Below are 20,377 nucleotides of genomic sequence, written 5' to 3' on the forward strand. Positions count from 1 at the left end.
TTTCATGCATCACTCAGTTGAAGGCTGTAATCTCCAAAACAAATAGAAGGGCAGTCCGTGCATCTAGGAATATAGTGGAGCAGCATGCCGCATCCAGAATTGTACTCATTGAATGGCTGCTTCAGGCCAGAGGGCTATGAGTTTGAAATCTCTGAAGGGTATAGCTTCTTTGCATTTCAAAGGTTATTTTTTATTATCAGATTCAATGTCATTACATAATTTTTAATACTGTTCTGTGCTTTATTCAATTTACCATATTAAGAAACATACATCACATACTTAACTGCGGTGGTGGTTGCTGCGGTAGCATTGTCGCCGCACAGTTAGACGTTGTACGTTCAATTCTCAGTTAGAGCATCTTCTGTATGTCGACATGCGTGAATGGGCGTTCCTTCACTGAAGGCTGTGCATTAGGCCCGGCAAGCCAGCACGTAAAACTCTACTGCCAATCATTAGCGGACCGGATTTCCGCTGTGGCGACCCCTAACTGGGAAAAGCCGAAAGACAGTAAGTACCATCACGTACTTAGAATTATTGTATACTTAATTGAGTTTATGATAAATATAAATGCTGTCTATCTGATATGTGTCAAAACATTATTACTAATCTATACAATGACTACTGAAGTTATTCAGCATGGTCATAGATGGCACTTTACAAAACTCATATTTGCATTAGGTTTATTATTGGTTTGTGTACTTGATGTTAATTAAAACTTCTTGGACATTATCATGCTGGAGTGGGGAAGATCAATGAAGTTTGTATTAAAATATTATTTTGTGGAAGGATTTATAGCATTTGCACAAACTGTATGAGAGCATGTATTTCATCTGAAATAAACCCGTGATTTACGATGTTGAGGTCTGATTAAACCTGAGAGATGTATGGTTAAGTGTTTGAGGCTGTACACAAGAGAGGTACACATTTCATTAGCATAGATCTCACTGGCCTTTGACTATCTGTTAATTTGTGAGGAATTTAAACTTATGTACCTCATTCTACACATGTATACATTGTGTAACATTTCTTGGTTTATACTGTTCAGCACATGCAATTTTGAAATGAAATTATTCAAAATGTTGAGTTATGCTAGTTCTTTTGTTACTATATACTTTATTAAATCTTGCACTTATATGTTTATATATAAATTATTTTTTTGGAATAAAGTTTCACTACTGTTCTTTATAAATCTCATAAGCCCATTTATGTTTCCTATCTGAATTGTGAACAGAAGGAGTAAACCTGGACTTGGTTTCATATTTTATTTGAACAATCATGAATGCTGACTGCTCTTTTATTGCACTAAAGTTCTCATTGTAAGTCCTACTTCAGTTCCTGGAGTAACGCTAGAACTCCTGATTAACAAATATTTTCTAACTGGAAACCAGTGTGCATTCTGCAACAATGGCTATAGAAGTACACGAAGGCTAGCAATGATGTAATACTACAGGAATATTTGACTGTTAATAATCAAGGGATCCTTGCTAAACTATGGTGTGACTCTTGGGAGGGAGACAAAGGGCATTAAGCTTCATTTAAAGACAGCAGTTACAGCTGCATTTCTCTGCAAATGTTGCACTATTCACTTTGTTCTCTGTAATCAAGGCTTTCTATTTATTAACACAAATTTAAGCAGATGAAAAAGTGTGTCACCCACATGATTCTGTAAAAAGTGTTTTTATTGCCACAAGGATTCTGTTGATGTGTATGGAAAATAAAATAAATCTATTTCTGCCCTATCATGGCTTGCCTTAGTTTATAATGTCAGTTTTGGAATCTTACTATTGGAACAGTCTAGAGACCAACATCGCCCAGCTGTTGACCTAGGGATATAGACTTAATTTCTCTCATTCTTCAATTTTTATTCAATGTGACCTTAAATCAGTTAACTTCCTTTGGCTACCAAGGGACTCATGGGAACACATTTTAGCAAAATGTGCCTTTTCTGTTTTTAACAGTTTCCCTTTTCCACCTACCAAAAGCCTGAAGAATACAAGGAATTAAACTCTTAAGATCACATGGAAGAGTATAATTTGATTATTCACAAAGACTGAGTACCTTAATGCAAGACTCCATTTTCTGTTTCTTTGTATGTATGTCACCATTTTACTTTATTATGCTGCCAGATCATGCCAAGTTTTATAAAAAAAAATATTGCTGCAGATTCCTTAACTTATTTTGCTGTAGTGTTCTCTGGATGCTCACATAAATATGGTGTTCCTCATGAATTACATCAGTTCAGTGTCCATAATCACTCCTCACTCCTTTAGCAAACCACTTTTTCTGAACAGCAAGTCAATCCATTAGAAAATATAGTCCTAGAGCTCCCTCTACTGTTAACAATAGGGCAATCATTCACTTATTCCCTGAAAAAAACAAACAAAAAAAAAAAAACCAGTGGGCTTGTTTCCAATTGCTATGATTTAGAAAACCTACTTTTATGTGTGAACAATAGCTACTTTTTGCCAGACAGCAGTTCTTTTCAGTTTTATTTAAAACAGACAGTGTGGAAAGCACACCTGTTAAGTTTGTGATAAACAGATGAACAAACATGCAGATGGCAAGAAGAGTAAAGGAGACATTTATTTAAATAATAATCTTGCTAAAGGTACATGCCATGGGATTATATTTTCATGCCACTGACACTATAGTATTATTTATTTATTTGCATATATTTATTTTTTTACTTGTATCTTTCATTTTATTTCATCACTAGTCATAAACAATAAAACTGCAAAGCCTTTTACTATAAAAGAGAGTTTCATACAAAACAGTTGTAGTTTCAGATATTATGCACCCTACATACACACTGTAAATAAACAAATGAATTTCCATCAACTCTTTCAATTTTGTATGAGTATTGGTTAATATGTTTTGTTTTTCTTATAATTTAGCGGCGGACTTTATTTTTCAACTAGTTTCAAGAAAAACTGCAACAGATGTACTAAGAAGATAATGCATGTAGTCAGACTGTCAAATCAGGCTTGACAGAAATGGAACAGGAGTCATACACTTAGTTGAGAACTAGACAAAATAATAATACGCAATTATGGAAATGGTTGTTAGATGGTCATTACCTGCAGCACTGTACACAGCATTACAGAATCCAATGTAAAACACATTATTTTCCTTCACCATTTCTGTTTTGCTAATGCTTGCCTTTCTCTGATCGTTTACTGCTTTTGTTTAAGACAAAACTGAGACCATAGAAATATAATTCTTCTCTGTGCTTTGTTTGTCTCGGTATGATGCTTGCCCTTCTCTTTTTGTATCTGCTTTGTTTGTCTGCTTGTTTGTTACAATCTTTATCCTTTAGTCCTATTATTGTATTTCTTCTTTCTACTTTTGTCACATCTTTTTTATTAACAGTAATCACACTCAAAAAGTCCCTTGTCTGACAAACAACACCCTTGCACACAAATTCACACACATGTGCACACATGCCTGTTTTGAACATTTTTCCAGTAAACAATGAAACAAAATGCATGCAACAATAATGACAAAACTGCCCAGTTCAGAACATTTCCATCATAAAAGTCTACTCAGACTTCTACAATCCATCAGTATCAGTAAATATGTACAATCTCTGAAGAAGTAAAAGCCATCTAAATAATTCCACATTAAAGAAATCTGTAACTAATGAAGAGGTTGCTGCTAGCAAACAACTTTATATGTCATTGTTTCATCTACAAATAAAGTGCCTGTTGCCTTTGAGGAATAAATTGCCTATATTGCATTAAAAAATGATAAGCTAGTAATACCGCAATAGGGAATGGATGGCAGACTGATAACAGGTTCATAGTGAGTCTACTTTATGCCCTCAAAACACGAAAAACCCGAATCCAAATAGCGTGACACATAAAGAGCGAACCGCGAATATGTCGAACGTACTAAAGTGCGAAATTTAAAACCTCGAACCGTCATAGTTGGCCAACCCACCACCCACAACACACTACCTACCCAAACACAATAAAAAAAACACATACATACACTAACCAAAACCCTACTTCTAACCTTAAATTAAAGCACCAAAACCCTACTGCTAATCCTACACTAAACCCCACATACACAACTATCTATGCACTATCCTTAACCCCTCCCTAGCCCTAAGGTCCGTAACTACCGCACACTTCCCCTACGGAGCTATACCCAAACAAACTAAATATTCCACACACATACACTTAAGAAAACCCTGCACTAAACCTTACATACATTACCTACACAAAACCTTACATACACTACCTACCTACGCACTTACCTTAACTCCTCCCTAACCCTAAGGTCCGTAACTATCGCACACTTACCTTACGATGCTATACTGCAAACGGGCCAACTATATGAATTTGATATTTCCACTTTCGCGGTTTTCTTCGTTTGACGTATTCGTGGTTCGCTCTTTACATGTCGCACTATTTGGATTTGGGTTTTTCATCTTTCGAGCGCATAAAGTAGACCCATTCATAGTTTCTAGGTATCTTCCCCAAAAATGACTGCAGCATCCACCCCCTTTACAAGGCAGTACAGTATCAGCAATGCATCTATCTACTGTGGGAGTAGAACCCACACCCTTCTGCATCAAAAGCAAGGACACTACCTGTTGTGCTATTAACAGTGCAAGTGGACTTAGCATAAGCAGCACTAAACTTTTGTTCCCCTGCAGCTCTCAGCTCCTTGTAAAATGTACTCGACACTCAGCTGTATCTCTGAACTTTGCAGCACAAGAAATCTGGAAAAAGCCAAAATGTATTGGGGGGGGGGGGGACCAAAGCCCAAAAACTAGGGACACATTTTAAACATTGCGTGTATAATGTTGGAAAGTTGCTAGAACAAAATGCTGTGTTACCACCATACATTTTACTGCCAAGTCTTGAACCCAGGGGACCCTGTGCAAAACAGTCAGAGCAACATACCACTATGCCAAATCAGCTGTTTTGTGAAAGAGAGGAAGACTGAAACTTAAATGGCTACCATGTAGTGAATTTAGTTCTCACCATAGCTCTCAACCTCATAGCAAAAAACAAGTGGATAAAGCCAGTAATGGGTGAATACATCCCCCAAAACATGTTCAGTGAATTCAGTTCTCACCATAGCTTTCAACCTTAGCACAAAAAACCTGGACAAAGCCAATAATGGGGGAATACAGTCCCAAAAATAGGGACAAATTTCAAATATCCATGTTATAAACATAGAAAATTACTGGAATAAAAGGTTTTGTGTTACCGTGTCCTTTCTGAAGAATATGAAGTCTAAAATTCAAATGCCTGTTATTTTTATTTAACATTTGTTAACCAGGAAAGTCTGACTTGGAACAAAAGTCAGTTTTCAGCAGAGCAGGGACAAACACTCCAGACACATGTCTTTGTAAGATGGGAGGACATGCAGACTCCACACAGAAGGCACCACAGCCAAGAATCAAACTAGAGAACCTGTAGTTAGGCAACAATGCTACCAGTGCACCACTGCACTATTGACTTACTTTGCAAGTTAAAACAAACATAGAGAAACCACAGATTTTATGAGGAGCAGAACAAATATGAGGCAAAAATCTGCAAACTTTTTACAAATGGTGGTGGGTAGGGAATTCAGGCCCTTGCCACCTGTACCCAAGGTACAGGGTTCAAGCCTGAGTATTCTCCACACACCACCATGTGTTCTCTAGCCACCTGGATATAGCAAGTGGGGCGTTTCACACACACACACCCACTGGACTCTTTCCTTCTCCATAGCCCCCCGCAGTCCTGAATCAACCTTACCTGAATTAAATAATACACACACAAACTGGCTGGTTTCCTTCTCCATAGCCCCCACACACACACACACACACACACACACACACACACACACACACACACACATCAGCTTCCTTCCTTCTCCATAGCCTGCCCGCAGTCCTGAATCAATCTTACCTGAATTAAATAATGCACACACACACTGGCTGGTTTCACACACACACCAGCTTCCTTCCTTCTCCATAGCCTGCCCGCAGTCCTGAATCAATCTTACCTGAATTAAATAATACACACACACTGGCTGGTTTCCTTCTCCATAGCCCACACACACACACACACACACACACACACACACACACACACACACACACACACACACACACACACACACACAGACACACACACACACACCAGCTTCCTTCCTTCTCCATAGCCTACCTGCAGTCCTGAATCAATCTTACCTGAATTAAATAATATATACACACTGGCTGGTTTCCTTCTCCATAGCCCGCCCGCAGTCCTGATTCCTGAATGAAATAATCTGCAGCAGCTGGTCACAGCACCAGTCCTGAATCAACAGCTGGAGCATGCATGTGTGGAGTTCCTGGACTCTCGATTTTTTATTTTTTTTTATTTTTTATTTCTTTTCTTCTTTCCTTCTACAGGTGGGGGCTGCAGTAGAATAACTAATCAACCACACAATGTTTTTAGGAACAAACAAATACCTGCTTAAAATCCATGCAGACAAACTGAACTCCTGATCATGGAACATAAAACAAAATAAAATTTAAGTTATTGCTCAATACCAACCAGAATGGAGTTGGCCCTCGAAGACTTTTACCAGAAAGAGAACAGAAAGGCAGTTTCTTGTTAGTAACTAGCAGAGACTTGTTTTATTTAGTCACTAGCAATGTGCTGGTTTTAATTTAATGATTGGGAAGGAGAGAATTTAGGCATTCATTGTTCTCTTCTTTCTTCCTTTTCTTTACTTCAGCTAACTTAGACTTAGGTGCACAGTGGGTGGGTGGTGTCCATTTTTTCTGGCTGGCACACACAGGGTAGGGGCAGCAGATAATGGCACACAGATACAGGGGGACAATAAAAAAAAAAAAAACACCATAAGATGAAAGTTGAATGCATGATGCATAATGACTGCAAACAGATAATCCACTTTAAAAATGAAATACTATTTCTCTATGAAATAACAGTGAATGCCATAATCTTACAAAGCCTGGTAATTTTCACAACACAGAAAAATGCTAACCTGTCATGCTCAGGGATTAAAATTCGGTGTGCTACAGTATGAAGAGTCAAGGGTCTACCTACCAATACAACAGAGGTGGGAAATGTCATGTAGAAAAACATTTGTGACTCATTAGAAAGAAAAAATATATATATATAATTAGCTCAAATTCAAAAACAGAAAGTTTGATTTATTTTATTCTGTGCTGTACTTTAAGGAAAATATTTTTAAACAGCTACAGAACATTTTTCTGGATTGCTGAAATAACAGCAATAGAAATTAGAGACTCTGGGTGGCACAGTGGTGTAATGGTTAGCATTGTCGCCTCACAGCAAGAAGATCTCTGGTTAGATTTTTGGTGGGGGTGCCTTTTGTGGAATCTGCATGTCCTCCCTGTTCATGTGGTTTTTCTCTGGGTGCTCTAATTTCCTCCCACATTCCCAAGATATGCTGCAGGTGGACTGGGCATTCTAAATTGACTTTAGGTGTGAGTGTGTGCCTCCTGAGGAAGGCTGAGCACTGGGCTGGCAACTTGACACCGTAAAACTCTACTGCCACGTGTTCTGTGGACTGACGATCCACTGTGGTGACCCCTCATGGGAGCAGCTGAAAGGAGAAGAAATTAGAGACTTTCAGCTGAAACAACTCAAATTGCAAAAGTTGAAGTCTCCAGATGGATTACCCAAGCAACCCCTCACAAAAAATAATGAAAACAAAAACAAAAAACCTGCAATCAGCTTCAGTCAAAATCAAGCAATATAGGTATGAGCAAGCATGCAATGTCATGAATACCATACCATCCATAGCACCAGCAAGCAAAAGAATTAAAGAAATTACAGTCATAGTTAACCTTCCATCTTCAGAATGCAGAGTACTGCTCTAGAGTACTGCTCTAGAGTACTGCTCTGTCTTGTACAATGTGGAACAAATGGGTAAAACATGACACATACTAACTAAGAAGGAAGCTCACACTGTCGACTTTATACTTATAAAATGTTCCTTGATACCTCCAGTATTAATTTGCTTACCAGAACACCCAACATAACATGTCCATTTTGCAATAGTTATAAGACAAAAAATTATACAACAGTTGTAATATATTGCGTTTTACCACACATCCAGCTTTTCAAACATTAAAGACTGAAAGTAAGTTTTAAAAGTCCAAGACCCGTCACACTCAAAAATAAGCAAATTATTCTGATATTCTGTCTTAGCATCTCCAGTTACAAATTGTCAGTGGCAAACAACTTTAGTCTTTTTTCCTTTCTCAGTTATTCTTAATTCATTATACTCACTACATTGCTACATCTGTGCTTTGACCCACATGCATGCAGGTGTAAACATGCATTTACATAAACACACAGACACACACACACACACACACACACACACACACACACACACACACACACACACACACACACACACACACACACACACACACAATTGATTACAGCCACTTGTATGACTGTACACCTCAGATATTTTTCTTGAGATCAACTGAATGAAGAAATCCACAAATAATGGCAGAGGAATATCTCAGCCATATCTTTCAACCTGGAAACATCAAAAATCTGGACAAAGGCCCATTAAAAATAGGTACAAATCTGTAAGCTGATTATCATAGCATTTGCATACATAATTATGTAACCCCACCCACTTCAATGGGATTGTGGGATACCAACTTTCAAATGCAAACTGAAGAACAGACAACCAAAATATAGCCCCAGCTCAGACCCTGTAGTATTTTTTTTTAATGTGTAGCAATGATGTTACCTGGGAAGGGAGAAGATGATGAACCTTAGTATTTTGCTTTTGGTGACTTGCAGTTTATGAGTTGTGGTAAAAGTAGGGCATTTAATGGTAGGCAATATTTTAATCTTATTAAAAGAATATTATAGTTTGCTAGGACCTCCAAAAGTCATTCCCCATGGCCTGTTGATCAATGGCATAGCTTGAGTTTGTGTTAGCTGAGGCTGTCTTTGAGTTTGTTGCCCTTACTCCCTCACAAAATCATGATCGAGACCCCATACACAGCCCTCCCCACTGCAGCCATTTCAATGTCCCATTACTTGGCTATTTTGCCCCACTTATCATAAACACTGTAATGTGCATATGGCTTTACTTCTACGATGATTATTTGGATTTCATTTAAATCTGTTACCCTTGAGGAATAAATTGTTTATGTTACACTAAAAAAATGATAAGGTAGTAATATTGCAATAGGGAATGGATGGGAAACTGATAACAGGCTCATAGTCACTAGGTATCTCCACCAAAGAGGACATTCTCATGACTGCAGAATCCACCCCCTTTAAAAGTACAGCACAGGACAGTATTAACAATCCATCTACATACTGTGGGAGTAGAACCCACAGCCTGCTTCATCAAAAGCAAGCATTCTACCGGTTGTGCTACTAACAACACAAGTAGACTGCCCATAAGCAGCACTAAACTTCTTTCTCCCCTGAAGAACTATGCAGCACAAGAAATCTGGAAAAGCCAACATTTATTGGGGGGAACAAAAGCACAAAACCAGGGACACATTTTAAACATTGCTTGTATAATCTTAAAACATTGCTAGAATAAAATGTTTTGTGTTACCATGTGTTTTCCAGAAAAATAGGACGACTGAAACATAAATGGCTATCATTATTTAGTGAATTCAGTTCAACTTCTCACTGATTTGCCATAAAACCACAAATTTTAAGAGGAATAGCCCAAAAGTATGAGCCAAACATTCCAGACATTCCGTAAAACTTTGGACAGTTGAGAACTATGGTTAACTCCTTGAATCACAAGTAGTAGTTGTATGGGTAGATAATTTAGGCTCTTGCTTTGTGTACCTAAGGTACAGGGTATGAGTCTGAGTAGCTGTAATCCCAGCTATAACTAACTGGGGCATTTTAGTACACACACACACACACACACACACACACACACACACACACACACACACACACACACACACACACACACACACCAAGACATAATAAAGCACCCACAAGATGTAATGAAGCACCCACAAGATGTAATGAAGCACCCATTAAGAAATAATGAAGCACCCACCTGCAGCCATTAAGACGTAATGAAGCACCCACCCGCAGCCATTAAGAAGTCATGAAAGCACAGTTACTCCTGTTGTAAAGTAAACCTGCCATTCATAAGTGTAGCATCCTGCCATTAAAGTAAACAGAAAGCACAGATAATCACAAAAGTGGCTGTTAAGTAACCTGTTGCTCATAAGTGTAGCATCCTGCCGTTAAAGTAAGCAGAAAGCACAGATAATCACAAAAGCGGCCATTAAGTAATAAGTAACCTGCCGTTCATAAGAGTATCATCCTGCTATTAAACTAAATAGAAAGCAGTTGGCTGTTAAGAGTGCACACAGTAATCACATAACATAAATAAATGTATTGTGGAGGAGGAACTGAACTGGGGAAAACAAATGTAACTGAGAAAACAAACTTAACCTGCCTGCCCTGCAGCCGTTAAATAAGTAAAGCTGGGGAAAACAAAAGTAACCTGCCTGCACTGCAGCCATTAAATAAGTAAAGCTGCTGCTGTTTGAGGCTGAACTTTGAGCTGATCTGGGGATTGGGAAAACCTGCAGCCATTAAATAACTAAAGCTGCTGCTGTTGACCTTGCATATAGGTTTACATTTTTTACCTGGAGGAGGAGCCAAGCTGGAGAAGAAAGCTGTACTGTGCACACAGACCGGTCTGCAGAAGCTGATGTCATTGCGCATGCCCTGCACATGATGACATCAGGACTAAAAAATCAAACAAACAACAACAAAAAAAATATAGGAAATTCAGAAATTAAAGGGGCCATGTGGGAATTTGTGGCACCCCAATATTTTGCTCTCAAAACCCATTTTACTGAGGAGTTCGGTACGGTTGAGAGGTATAATCAGCTCACTGATGACATACCCATGAAGTGCTACTCCCCTCTGCACCCTCAACTTCTTATAATAATCACAGAGATTTGGATTTACTTTAAAACTTATATTAAAAACTTAGCAAAAACACTGACTTTCAATGCATTTTTAATGAAAGTAAGTTTCAAGAGAAGGGAAGTTTGCTGTTGCTCATTCTAAGTCTGTTTTCAATGTGAGACTGCTTTGTTTAGCAAATGTCCAGAAGTGTTTATCCTATGAAATTTGAAGTAAACATTTTAAATTATATCCAAATATCTGCAATCAGTGCAGAAGTAAAGATAAAGATTGGATTCACCCTGACAGGTTGGAATAGTGTTTATGGTAACGAAAGAGCAAGTCAATTAATGAGAAAATGGACTGGCAGTTCCGGGGGGTGGGTGGGGAGGATGGCCCATTACCCTACCTAGGGCTCCATTTGACCATGATCTAGCTCTGAGTCTGGCAGCTGGTGTAGAGAATTAAGGTTTCATACTCTTAATGACCTGTTGCAAGAGTACAGAGTTTGATTTTTTTCTACCTCCAACTGTGTAAAAATGAGCAAGTCATTTAACCAGTAAACCACTAACTGAGGCACTGCACACATACACCTCCAGATTGCAGCTTCATAGACATCTTTCTAGAATGCATAAGCAAATGCAGTAAAAGGCACATATATACTTCATTCTGATGACTGCTGCTTAATGTCGTGAAGCAGATTTCTCCTGGCTGCTTAAAATGACATCTAGGAGCCTTTTTTCAAAAAGCCTGCACTAAATGGAAAAATCCACAAGAAGGTGATAGATTTTTTTTGCATTCCAAGAACTGGGGCTCTCAGGGGGGCGCACTCTTTCACAGGGAGGCATGTGCACCCATCTAGCACCACTCATGGCTGGCAGGTATTTTATGAGCATATGTGACTGTATTTTTGTAAATAATGGGGATGTCTGTATAAAAATGTGATGTAAACAGAAGTGAGAAGTGGTGATAGAATGTTTTAGACAGGTAAGGAAAAATCTACGCATTATCAAACACACATTAAGTTGCATATGCAAGGGGAGGAGTAAATTACAAGTTTCCTGTTGTCAACTCATTTCTAACAGTTGCTTACATGCAGAGATGTGTAATGCTTGTAGGTACGTCTCATGCATTTTGAATCTCTTCACCATTTCTAATCATTGTATTAGGGCTCGGTTCCTCATTATGCCAACGTTTTTTTCTGTCAATGCACAACACGTGTAGGTGGATAGACAGCTACTGCAAAGCTATAACTGGTAGAGTCATGTATGCAAAGAGATTCTTCAGTTCTACATAGAATACATATGCCCACTGGATGCTCCTGGTATCATATTTAACTTTTTCATGAAGTTGGGTACCTCATTTCTTTAACTGTCAATGGTTGTCCCACTATCTGCCCTCAATCTACATTGACAGCTGTCAAAAGGTAGAATATAATCTGACTCTTATCTTCAGTGCATTACCAGTGTAACCTAAACAGAATCTCACATGATTAGCCTAGTAATATTTGTAACAACAAGTTTGTGTGTTGAATTGTTGAATGTGTTTTACACTGGTGACTGATAAAAATAACACAGCCATTAAATACCCGAGAGTGGGGCATATGTATGGCTGACTATTAAATATCTGAGAGTGGAGCATACATGTGGCAGAACATTAAATACCTGAGAGTGGGGTATACATGTGTCAGACCATTAAATACCTGAGAGTGGGCATACATGTGTCAGACCATTAAATACACGAGAGAGGGCAATATACGTGGCAGGCCATTAAATACCAGAGAGTGGGGCATATACATAGCAGAACAAAAGAAGATCCAGAGAATGAAGATGTAGATAGGTAAGGAAGACATATGTGGCAGGCAGATAGTGAATTTGCTCCAAATACCCTGAGAACTGTTTTTAACTTATTGTTTGCTTTTGTTTCATCCTCATTATCAGCTGGATGTCTTCTGTGGTTGATACTCCTTGCCACAGTCTCTGGATATCTTTCTTTACTTTACTCTGCAGATGTGTGTTTGTCTGCTTACCAAAACTTGTTGTGTGGGCTATGTTCTGCAGTGTTCTTACATGCACTGAGAAGAAAGAGTTCCAACTTACAGCAGTGTCAGTGCTGATACTGGGGATTCTTCTTCTTTGTTATGCCTTATCCCCCCTTGTCTGATGGGCATACCCCTCAGTAAGCCCACTAACCTTCTTACATGTTAATTCCCGTATCATCAGATTACAAGTGTCCATCAGGGACCACGGCGTAAGGCATGCCCACAGCATGTTCCCAAATCCCTTATACAGGAGGGAAGGGAACAGCTGTAAGCCTCTTCATTCCTTTTTCCTACCCAGCTGATTCCTCTAGTGCCCAGGTGACCGGCTGAATCCAGGTATATATAACATAGAGTAAGTAGGATGTCAATCAGGGTCCTCTCCTTCTATTCCATGTAGCTGGCTGCATTTGTAGTTTGGAGTGGTAATTTTGCAGGGAATGTAGAAGAGTTCAGTGCCAGCAAAAGTCCCAAAAAGGGTCAAGAAGGATGATGGTAGTGCTAAGGCTAAGACAGAAAAGGTGCAGGATACAACAGCTGGGAAACAACTACAAGAAGAGCAGCAGCCAGTCAATACATGAAAGAGACTCAGTACATTCTTGATTGTAGTATAGCCAGAGACAGAGTTACATGCCTAGATGAGACCTTAAATCGTACTGACAGTGGAAAAGACAAGTCGGGGATTTTCTGTACTGGGAAGCAGAAAGGAAATTAGACACCATCTGTGGCTTCAGAGATGACATAAAGACTTGGGCCCATTATAGTACACCCTCATTAAGGAATAACACAACAGATTAAAGTGCTACAGGGATACATGATTACGAACCAACTCAGTCATACTCAAGAGAAGATAAATACCATAAAGCATTGCCCAGCACCTTACATGCAGAAGCAGATGGCAGTTATGTCTGAAGCCCTCAGCTAGTACTGTAGTAACTGCATCCTTACCAAAATACTAAATTCACCATATATGACAGCTTAACACTCCGAAAACTGCTGCTTTTTTAAGTGGCTAACTATGATGGTGGCTATGTTTGACAGTTTTGTATATTACATGCTGGGAGCAGATGTATGACATCATATTATTCTTCTCTCATGATAATCCTCACATCCCATGCAAGTACATGATACGTGAGCAACGGTTGGCCTCTACTATAAATATGATAGAACCAGGTTAATTAGTAGTACTAATCTGAAATAAGAGATGAGGCTGATGAGATTAAATGAAAGTAGTTTGAATAATAATCATAATATACTTGAGATGGTGGGATTACTATTCCATCAAGACACGGTGTGTACTACCACAGAAAAATGGTCTGATGACATTATCAGTGCATTTCGGACAAAGGATCTGATGCCTTTAATATATATATATATATATATATATATATATATATATATATATATATATATATAAAATAAAACGATAGAATGTCTATTACTATATTGGAAATTAAAACAGAGGAAACATTGTTTCTGTTTATATCCATGATTACTTAAAGTCATAGTCACAATAAAGTCATAGTCACAATATCTTATTGGTAATTCTGAGATATTCAATGTAACTGTAGTAGGGATGCCCAGTTCCATAGATTCCATAGGTGCTAATAATTTCTTTTGTGTCTATATCGTAATGTAATCAGTTTTTAATAGATACATTTAACTTAACTAGTATTCTATAGCTACATTAACATTAACTATGCATTATATTATTCAAACAATGTGAAGTGCAGACCTTTCTGAAATTTATTAGCAGAAAGATTCTGGAGCAAATTAATAATAAGGGGTATAATATTCTTGAATTTTGCCTGCCAAAATGACCAGTTCAGTACAGCATGCCTAATATATTCTTTCAGATCTGGAATTAGGTCATATCAATTGTTGTAGACCCGATAGTCATCTGTTCACATGGTATACCTAGATCTTGCAAAAAAAAAAAAAAAAAAAGAAAGCTTTCATACCATCTGTGGTTCTGCGATCATGGTTTACTGCCATTCAATGCAAACAACAAAATAGTCAAGTTGCAACTTGCCTAGTCATGTGTTAGAAAACAGAGTAAAGCTAGTGATTGTGGATACATTTAGTCATACATTTTCCAAGATGTCAGACACAACAGTTAGTGTTTTGGTAGGGATGCTTTCTAGGAACATTATGGTTCACATAGGATCATAGGAGGTACTAGGCTATCAAACTGGAGGTCATTTCAAGCCTAGCCATTTCATCCCAATGTAATACCATATATACTCTAGTCAATACCCAGGATTGTATTTGTTAATGACTGTTCATGTCCAGGAGGGTTGTGGGCAGTATCCTCTTTGTATCAGGCATTAAAGTAAAGAACAGCTCTCTTGTGGTAAATAAATATATTCTTGACTATAAGTCGTGTTGTTATTTGGTGTGTGTGTGTGTGTGTGTTTCTGCATGTGTGTGTGTGTGTGTGTGTGTGTGTGTGTGTGTGTGTGTGTGTGTGTGTGTGTGTGTGTGTGTGTGTGCGTGTGTGTGTCCATGCATGTGTGTGTGTGTCTCTATCTATCTATCTATCTATCTATCTATCTATCTATCTATCTATCTATCTATCTATCTATCTATCTATCTATCTATCTATCTATCTATCTATCTATCTTTATGTGCATCTACTTCACAAACCCGAAATACCATATGATCATTTCATTCAAGGTATATTGGCCTCTAAGATGACTATTTTAAGTGGAAGTGAGCAGGAGAATGCGTAGAGTGCAGCATCCTATAGAAAAGTCTTTGTTTTTTGTTTATTTTAAATTAGTCATCTTTAATGAAGACTAATTTTGTCTTTTTTGTTTTATATGATCTGTTTTTCCCTGTTTGATCTAGGATGAGTCATACTGCTACAGACTCAGTTTCAGTGATGTGATATGTAGCATGAAAATCACTATTGCTATTTTTGTGTTTCTTAATGTTATTTAGAGGAGGTTGTTCTATTTTTAGTCTCTAAGGCTTTGTCTGACTCTAATCTGATGCTATATGAAGCAGTATATCTGTACTGCAGTGCACAAAGTAAAAAAAAAATACATGGGCTAGTGATTTAATGTTAAAATCTCATATCTGCTCCAAGAGGAAATGCATTTTTATGATCATTGCTAACCTGAACTTTGCAGTAAACTGGCCCTATACCTACATCAGAAAACTAGCCTGAACAAATAAAACTATAAAGTAGACACATACATAGGCTGGAGAACATACAAACAGGAACTGAATACATTCAACGTTCTCCATGACTTCATGTATAAAGCATAAACTTTCATTATGAACCTAAGAAGACAGGAATCATCAGTATGAAAATGTATTCAAATGGAAGAAGACACTGTGTGATCACATTGTTTGCATGTCATACTCACCAAAATTAAATGCATGAGAAAGAACAGCAGGCTGAGGACATCAAAGTACTTAGGCACATGAATAAGATGGCAAAGTATAAAATGAATGTGCTGTTACTCTGCTTGGAGACTTGTAAAGTATTGAAACTGCTAAGATGGAGCAGGTTTATGATAATGACATGGAGGATGGTTGGATGCGATGAGGGAAGTTTTATGGAGCTGGAGAGTGTACTGATAATGACAACAACTGCATTCTCTTCTAGTCAAACGTGCAAAAAAAGAATATGTCTTACTATAACATTCCATCTGTGTTGTTGATCTTTGTTCATTCATTACTGATGGGTTATTGGTTCCATCCTCGGAACTGAGCCGGCCAAATTTCAAACTCACATCAGCCAAAAACTCTCGAGCCAAGGTCCTACCCAGAATGCTCTGCTCCATGTTACCTCAGATCGAGTTTGCAAGTTGATAGACAAAAGTAGAGGCTACCTTTGGTCATAACAGACCTACAATAAAGGAGTATATGAGATCAACCAGGAACCTCCAGAGGGGGATGGAGGGTGGGAAGTAATGAATGAATGAAGATCAATAGCAGAGAATGAACATTATGGTAAGAAATAACTTCTTTATCTGATGTTGTTAATCTTCGTTCATTCCTTAATGATGGGACATAGTCCCCAGCTACCTGTATCCCTGGGTGGCCCTCATGTAAGGACATTCCTGAACACCATGGAGCCAAAAGAAGCTCTACCTCTGGAGGACAAGTCCAATTTGGAATGAAGAATAAAGGTATGAGGTTTGCCCCAAATCGCAGCTGAGCAAATATCATTGAGGGAAGTCTTAGCATGGAAAGCTGCTGAAGTTGCCATAGACCTTGTAGAATATGCTTTCACTCTGTGAGGCAAGGTGACATTGTTTTTGTTGTAGATAAAGGTAATACAATTTCTCAACCATGAAGCCAATGTAACTTTTGATACAGGATGACCCCGTCTAGGTCCAGAAAAAGCCAGAAATAGTTGGTCTGATTTATGGGTAGATTTGTTCTGTCCAGATAAAATCATATTTGCCTATGAACATCCAAGGAATGCAGGCAATACTCTCCCTTGTTAGAGTGGTTAGGAAAGAACACAGGAAGGTCAATAGATCAGTTGAGAGACTGTTCTGACACCACTTTTGGTAAAAAGGAAGAATTAGTTCTCAGTGATACCCTATCCTTATGGAAGATAAGATAGGGAGGTTTGATGCATAAGGCTTGAAGTTCTGACAAGCGTCTGGCCGATGTGATTGCAATCAGAAACAAAGTTTTCCAAGAGAGATATTTTACATCATATGAAGATGCAGGTTCAAAGGGGGGAGCTGTTAGAGCTTGCAGAACCAATGCCAAATCCTAAGGTTGTACCGGTTCTCTAAAGGGAGGTTTAAAGTGGGTAACCCCCTTCAAGAAAGTTTTACAGAGTCTATGTGACATAAGTGAAGAATCCTGAAAACCAATGTGGAAATTTGAAATGGCAGCTAAATGCACACAAATAGTAGAGGCAGACACCCCAGAGTGGAAAAGATGTGATAAGTAATCTAAAACCACCGAAACTGGGATTGACAAGGGGTCTAATTGTTTATTCACTGCCCATAGAGAAAACCTTTTCCATTTATTGAGATAGATTAGTCTGGGGGATGATTTATGAGATGCAATAAGAATATTGCACACTGGAGACGAGAGGTTTTCCTGCCTGGCAATCATTGGAAATGAAGAAACCAAGCTGTCAGTTTCAGAGTTGTTAGAATGGGATGAGTCAGACCCTGCAGATGGGAGATCAACACTGGGGATGGATTGAGGATCCATGGTTTATCTAGCAGGTGAGGCCAGAGGAAGGGGAACCAGACTTGTCGAGGCCAATATGGAGCAATGCGGATCACTTTGCTTTTCAACTGTCATGCTTTCTTCAGAAATTGGGAGATGAGAGGAAGTGGAGGATAAGCATAAAGTAGATCTGAGGGCCAAGCATGGACTAGAGCGTCTCTCGGTGACTGCCCCCGTGGGGGGATCATGGCAAAATAGTTGCTGCACTTGTAGTTGGTTGGGGAGGTGAATAGGTCGCAGCAGGGCTGGCCTCAGTGGTTGAAGATTCTTGCCACTGTCATAGGGTTGAGGGACCACTCGTGAGGTTGTAGAATGCACCTGCTCAGTTTGTCCGCTATCACACTGGAGTTCCCAGGAATGTGCATTGCAGTTAGAAAGCAGTTGGAAGCTATCACCCATTGCCATATTTTCAAGGCCTCTTGGCATAATGGGTAAGATCTGGTGCCCCCTTGCTTGTTGATGTACCAGTCCCTGACATTTCTGATTGGATTGCAATAGTCCCTGATGGAAGGATGGAATGAAATGCTTGCAATGCTAATAGCACTGCCCCCAATTCCAGGACATTGATATGCAAAAGGGCCTCTGTCTCCGACCAGGTGTCTTAGACCAAGTTTCCCTGACTTAGACCCTCCCACCCCATCAGGGAGACATCCATGGTCACTGTGGCTTTCGGTTGATCGGGGCTGAGGGGGCGAGACCAATGTTGGGGATTTTGAGATGTCCATCAGAGTAAATCTTGCTTGCATCTCTGAGTTACACTTATCTGAAAATAAAAATGATGTTGCAAAGGGCACCACTGAGTGAGAAGTAACCACTGTAGAATCTGGCTAGAGGAACAATGGTGATCGAGGCTGCCATTGACCCCAAGATTTGGAGTATAGATCAAGTGGGAGATTTGTGGTGACAGAGCAGTAGTTGAACCTGTTGCCTTATTCTTTGAAGCCTGTGGTCCGGAAGAGATGCTGTGCAATTTCTCATGTCCAACAGTACCCCTATGAATTCCAAAGACTGAACTGGGGTCATGTTGGACTTCACCCAGTTTATAGTGATTCACAGGTGTTGTGCTGTGAGTAGAGTGTAGTGCAGGGCTTCTTTCAGTAGACGCTTGGTGGGGCAGTGAGGAGCCAGTCAGCTAGGTATGGAAATGCCTGGAATCCTTGAAGTTGCAAGTGAGCAATAACCACTGCCATGCATTTGGTGAACACTTTGGGGACTGTAGAGAGACCAAAGGGCAGAGGTCAAAATTGGTAGTGACTGGCTCCTATGTGGAAGCAGATGTATCTTCTTGAACATTTGTCCATTTTTATGTGGTCATATGCATCTTGAAGATCTACAGAGCACATCCAATTGTCTTCTTCCAGGAGAGGAAGTATAGACTGAATGGTGACCATCCGGAATTTCTCTGTTTTTACAAATTTCTTCAGTGTGCTGAAATCCAGAATTGATCTCCAGTACCCTGTCTTTTTTGGCACTAAAAATAACCTTGAAAAAACGGATCCTATCTGGTCTGGGGGGACCATCTGGATGATTCTTTTTTGTAGCAGCTTTTGGATTTCGTGTGCTGCTGCTTCTCTTTGACTGGGTGGAATATCGGGTAATACTCTGGATGAGAGTGGACAAAGATGGAAGGGGATGCAATAGCCTCTGGATATTATCTGTTGTACCCAAGAGTCGATGGTTATATTTTGCCAGGCAGCGGGGTACAAGTAAAAATGACCCCCAACCACTTCCAGAGGTGAGCAGTTGGGCAACGCTTCAGGAGCATTGATAGGGTTGGCCAGAGAAAGAATCTCTGGAACCCTGGTTTCACAGACCTCCTCTGCCCTGAAAGGGGCATCTTCCATTGGAGTTTCCCCCTCTGCCTCTAGGGGAGAACTTGGCATGTGCATCACGGAAAGAGCCCTGTGAATTCCTGTGCCACATCTTCCCGCTCCTCTGATTTCTGGAGTAGAATTGTTCAGGAGTGGGGTGTCTGACACCAACGGCAGATAGGGTCTTGCCATCTTGTTCGCACCTTTCCAGAGTATCTTTTACTTTAGGGCCAAGCAAAGAAGTGGCCTTGATGGGGGCATTCATGAAGGAAGCCTTAAAGGAGTCCGCAAAGTCACAAAGGTGCATCCAGGCATGTCGTCTGGTGACTATACCCGCGCCTGCCTCTCTAGCCATTCCTTCCATTGCATGAGAAATAAGACACATGGAAGAATTGGAAATGGACTCTAGG

Source organism: Protopterus annectens, chromosome 11.part0 (genome assembly GCF_019279795.1).
Source record: "Protopterus annectens isolate FY-2018-M chromosome 11.part0, PAN1.0, whole genome shotgun sequence".
NCBI lineage: Eukaryota > Metazoa > Chordata > Ceratodontiformes > Protopteridae > Protopterus > Protopterus annectens.